The sequence below is a fragment of the Melozone crissalis genome, unplaced genomic scaffold (assembly GCF_028551555.1).
Source record: "Melozone crissalis strain CALT ecotype California unplaced genomic scaffold, PUWL_Pcris_2 ptg000617l_1, whole genome shotgun sequence".
In the NCBI taxonomy this organism is placed as follows: domain Eukaryota; kingdom Metazoa; phylum Chordata; class Aves; order Passeriformes; family Passerellidae; genus Melozone; species Melozone crissalis.
In genome coordinates this window covers 72,019-78,038 of record NW_026536295.1, presented here as the reverse complement: position 1 = coordinate 78,038, position 6,020 = coordinate 72,019, and positions in this window count along the sequence as shown.

Below are 6,020 nucleotides of genomic sequence, written 5' to 3'. Positions count from 1 at the left end.
CAGCGGAGCTAAATCGGGATGGCTGCAGAGAGCGGGACCAGCGGGAACAGTGGGGACACCGGGAACAGAGGGAAAAACAGGGACAGTGGGAACAGCGGGGACAGCGGGAAAAGCAGGGACAGTGGGGACAGTGGGGACAGCAGGGACAGGATGAATCCCAGCTGCCTCCCTGGAACTGGGACATTCCAAATATCCCACTGGGATGGATCCCAGTTACCTCCCTGGAATTAGGACGTTCCATTGGGATGGATCCTGGATACCCCCCTGGGATTGGGACATTCCACTGGGATGGATCCTGGGTGCCCCCGTGGAATAGGGACATTCCAAATATCCCACTGGGATGGATCCCAGTTACCTCCCTGGGATTGGGACATTCCATTGGGATGGATCCTGGATACCTCCCTGGGATTGGGGCATTCCACTGAGATGGATCCTGGGTGCCCGCCTGGGATGGGGACATTCTAAATATCCTATTGGGATGGATCCCAGCTCCCTCCCTGGAATGGGGACATGCCAAATATCCCACTGGGATGGATCCTGGCTGCCCCTCTGGGATTGGGACATTCCACTGGGATGGATCCTGGCTGCCCCCGTGGAATAGGGACATTCCAAATATCCCACTGGGATGGATCCCAGCTGTGTCCCCGATATTGGGACATCCCCAATGTCCCACTGGGATGGATCCTGGCTGCCCCCTGGGATGGGGACATTCCAAATATCCCATTGGGATGGATCCTGGCTGTCCCTCTGGGATTGGGACATTCCACTGGGATGGATACTGGCTGCCTCCGTGGGATTGGGACATTCCAAATATCCCACTGGGATGCATCCCAGTTACCTCCCTGGAATAAGGACATTCCACTGGGATGGATCCCGGCTGCATCCTTGAAACTGGGACATTCCACTGGGATGGATCCTGGCTGCCTCCATGGGATTGGGATATTCCAAATATCCCACGGGGATGGACCCCAGCTGCCCCCCTGGAATGGGGACATTCCACTGGGATGTATCCCAATGAGGACATTCCAGATATCCCACTGGGACGGATCCCAATGGGGACAGTCCAAATGTCCCACTGGGATGGATCCTGGCTGCCCCCACTGGAATTGGGACATTCCAAATACTCCAGTGGGATGGATCCCAATGGGGACAGTCCAAATGTCCCACTGGGGTGGATCCTGGCTGCACCCACTGGAATTGGGACATTCCAAATATCCCACCGGGATGAGCAGCAGGGATTTGCAGGATCAGTTTTCCAGCTGGAGTCTCGGGGATGTTCCCTTTCCCACCCCATTCCTGCTGCACCCAGCGATTCCAGGAGCTCCCCAAAATCTGGAAAGTGACTCCACCAAAAAAGGACTTTTCATGGCTGAGGAAAATTCCCAATTCCTGGAGTTGGTGCTGCTGGGAAGGAGGAAAAGCAAATTCCTGGTTCAGGGAATTCCTGACCTGCAGAGCTGCTCCCGGTCTGGGATCCAACATCCTGAGGGTGTGGAGCTGCTGGAGAGAGGCCAGAGGGGAGCACAGAGCTGCTCCAGGCTGGGAGAGCTGGGAATGTGCAGCTGGATCAGGGAAGGATCCAGGGAATCCTTGGAGCCGCTTCCCCATCCCAAAGGGGCTCCAGGAGAGCTGGGATTTGGGCAAGGGCTGGAGGGGCAGGAGGCAGGGAATGGCTTCCAGTGGGAAAGGGGAGCTTGGGATGGTGGGATCTTGGAAAGGGATTCCTGGCTGGAATTCCCAGAGAATCCCTGGATCCCTGGCAGTGTCCAAGGATGGATTTGGAGCACCCTGGGATGGTGGGAATTGTCCCTGGGATGGGATTGAAGGTCCATGGATCCCATCCCAAACCATTCCGGGATCAAGGACACTCAGGATCCAACCTGAGGGATTTTTATGGAATTCAGGGATGGGAAAGGGAAGGGAGATCCTTCCTGGAGTCCTGAATTCCCAGGAAAATTCCGGGATCCCAAAATTCCTACTGAAGGAGGAATGAGGATAGGATAGGGCTGGATCCAATGTCAGGCTGGGAGAGCTGGGAATGTGCAGCTGGATCAGGGAAGGATCCAGGGAATCCTTGGAGCCTTTTCCAGAGGGAAAGGAGAGCTGGAATTTGGGCAAGGGCTGGAGGGGCAGGAGGCAGGGAATGGCTTCCAGTGGGAAAGGGGGGCTTGGAATGGTGGGATCTTGGGAAGGGATTCCTGGCTGGGCTGGGATTCCCAGAGAATCCCTGGATCCCTGGCTGTGTTCAATGCCAGGGTTTGGAGCAACTCATCCTATCCCATCCCATCCCATCCCATCCCATCCCATCCCATCCCATCCCATCCCATCCCATCCCATTATCCCGTCCCAGCTCTGTTTTCCAGAAGGAGGAGTCCCTCAGGAATTCCCTGGATATCCAGAAATGCAGGAATGGACACCCAGGCCGTGTCCTGTTCATTAGTGCCCATTCCCATGGGATATCCAGGGACCCCAAATTTCCATTTTTTTGAGAAGGAATCCTCTGCAACGGCTGCCTTGGGATACCTGGAGCCACCTGCACAAGGCCCGTTCCAAATCCCACCCAAATCCCTGGATTGCAATTCCAGAACTCCCACCCCAATTCCCGGGACGGGCCAGGAGCTCATCCCATAATCCCAGAGATGGGATAACAGGGAATTCCCAACGCTCCCCATTCCCGCATTTCCACTCCCAAAACCCCTCCAAGGGCGGTGACGGGAAGAAAATTCCCGCAGGATTTTCCTGAGGTGGATCAGGAAGGGCTGATCCAGGACACGGAGCCCTGGAAGCTGCAGGAGCCTCGTCAGGCAGCCCCAATCCCACGGGCATCGCCGGTGCCGGGGCTCAGATCCATTAAGATCCCACAAAACCCAAATTGAAGCTTTTTGGGAATGACTCGGCAGCGGCGGCGGAAGAGCGGGAGCGCATTTGGCTTTTTAGGAGCAATTTCAGGTGGATTTTTTGGGGTTTTTTTTGCTCTTAATTCCTTTTATTTTTGGCAGCAAAGAGGGAGAAAATGGCCCGGCTGGAGCCCAGATCCATTTGTGGTTTCCAGAGGCAGCAGCGGCCGGAGTTGGGAATCTCCGGGGGCCAGGGAATGACTCAGGTCGGGAAAGGGGAGAGGGGACAAGGAGAGAGGGAAACTGGGGAAACTGGGATGGGAGAAAGGGAAATTGGGATCAGAGAGAGGGAAACTGGGGAAGCTGGGATGGGAGAGAGAGAAACTGGAATGGGAGAGGGAACTGGGATGGGAGATGGGAACTGGGATGGGAGAGAGGGAAACTGGGATGGGAGAGAGGGAAACTGGGATGGGAGAGAGGGAAACTGGTCAGGGATGGTCGGGATTTGATTCCCAGGATTCTGTGGATCAGGGAGATTTGAGATGTATTTCCTGGGATGCTGTTGGTATATTTGGGATGTGATTCCCAGGATGCCAGTGGGATGGTTGGGATTTGATTCCCAGGACACTGTTGGGATATTTTGGGCTCCAATTCCCAGGATGCCTTTGGGATATTTGGGATGCAATTCCTGGGATTCTGTGGATCAGGGACATGTGGGATAGGTTTCCAGGGATTTGTGGATTAGGGACATTTGGGATATGATTCCCAGGATACTTTTGGGATATTTTGGGCTGCGATTCCCAGGATGCCTTTGGGATATTCGGGATATATTTCCCGGATTCCTTGGATCAGGGACATTTGGGATATGTTTCCCGGGATGCTGTGGATCAGCGACATTTGGGACATGTTTCCTGGGATTCTGTTGGGATATTTGGGATGCGTTTCCTGGATTCTGTGGATCAGGGACATTTGGGATGTTTCCCAGACCCCATGGCTGCCAGGCCATTCCGGGTTTCCCGCTCCATGCTGGGCCCTGCCGGATCAGCCGGATCCAGCCCAAGCTGTCGCGGCAGCTGCCGCACCCCAGGAGCAGGAAAAGGCAAAGGAGCTTCTGTAGCCAGGAAGGATCCCGCAGATCTTTGTTCCCAAAAACGCCGCACCCTGCCAGAGTGAATCCCAGGGGATCCCAACGATCCCGGATCCTACAGTTCCGGATCCTACAGCACACAAATGACCCTGCACGCCATTAACCCACGGCACGCCATTAACCCACAGCACCCCATAACCCACAGCACCCCATAACCCACAGCACCCCATAACTCTGAACCCCATAACCCACAGAACACAAATAACTCTGAACCCCATAACCCACAGCACTCCATAACCCACAGCACCCCATAACCCACAGAACCCCATTAAACCCACATCCCATAACCCTGCACCCCATTAACTGCATGGCCCATTTACTCACAGGACCCCATAACTCCACACCCCATAACCCACAGCATCCCACAACTCACAGAACCCAAATAAATCTGAACCCCATAATCCAGCACCCCATAACTCTGTACCCTATAACACACAGCACCCCATAACCCACAGAACCCAAATAACACTGAACCCCATAACCCTGCAACCCATAACCCACAGCACCCCATTAATGCTACACCCCGTAACCCTGCAACCCATACCCCATTACCCATAACCCATTAACCCCACACCTCATAACCCACAGCACCCCATTAATCCCACACCCCATTAATCCCACACCTCATTAACCCCATACCCCAAAACCCACAGAACCCTATAAACCCATACCCCATTAACCCTACACCCCATTAACCCCACAGCACCCCATAACCCAGCACCCTGTAACCCTGCACACCATTAACCCCACACTCCATTGACCCACAGCACCCCATTAACCCCATACCCCATAACCCACAGAACATCATTAACCCCGTACCCCATTAAACCTGCACCCCATAACCCACAGAATCCCATAACCCAGCATCCCATTAACCCCACACCCCATACCCCACAGCACCCCATAACCCACAGCACCCTGTTAACCCCACATCCCCATAACCCACAGAACACCATTAACCCTGCAAACCATACCCCATAACCCATACTCCATTAACCTCACAACCCATAACCGTAGTACTCCATAACCCTGCACCCCATTAACCCACAGAACCCCATTAAACCCACTCCCCATAACCCACAGCACCCCATCAACCCCATACCCCATAACTCACAGCACACAAATAACTCTGAACTCCATACTCCACCGCACCCCATTAACCCCACATCCCATAACCCACAGCACCCCATAACCCAGCACCCCATTAAACCTACACAGCATAAATCACAGCACCCCATAACCCACAGTTCCTCATAACCCTGCACCCCATTAACCTTGCACCCCATAACCCACAGCACCCTATAACCCACAGAACCCAAATAACTCTGAAGCCCATAACCTTGCACCCCATAATCTACAGCATCCCATAATCCACAGCTCCTCATAACCCAGCATCCTATAACCCTGCACCCCATAACCCACAGCACCCCATAACCCAGCACCCCAATAACTCTGAACCCCATAACCATGCACCCCATACCCCACAGCACCCCATTAGACCCACACCCCATTAACCCCCACCTCATTAACCCCACACCCTTTAACCCCACACCCCATACCCCACAGCACCCCATAACCCACAGAACACAAATAACTCTGAACCCTATAACCCCACACCCCATAACCCACAGCACTCCATTAACCCCACACCTCATTAATCCCACATCCCATATCCCAGGCTGGAATTCCCTGGGACTCTGGAATTCCCACGGGATCAGGTCTGGGTTGAGATGCCAGCACAGGTGTGAGGGACAAATGTCCCCTGGTTTCGGGTGACAGCAGCTGACAGAAGCTGTCCCGGGATGGAAAACTTGGAAAACATTCCCTGCTCCAGAGGGTGGCACTATCCAGCCCCACAGGGATGATCCCGAAATCCGGGGGCAGCAGGAAAAGCGGGAATTCCACCCCGGTGAGAGCCCACATGGAATTGAGATCCCAAAAATCAGTGGGAGAAGGAACTGGGAGAGCTGGGAATGTGCAGCTGGATCAGGGAAAAATCCAGGGAATCCTTGGAGCCGCTTCCCCATCCCAAAGGG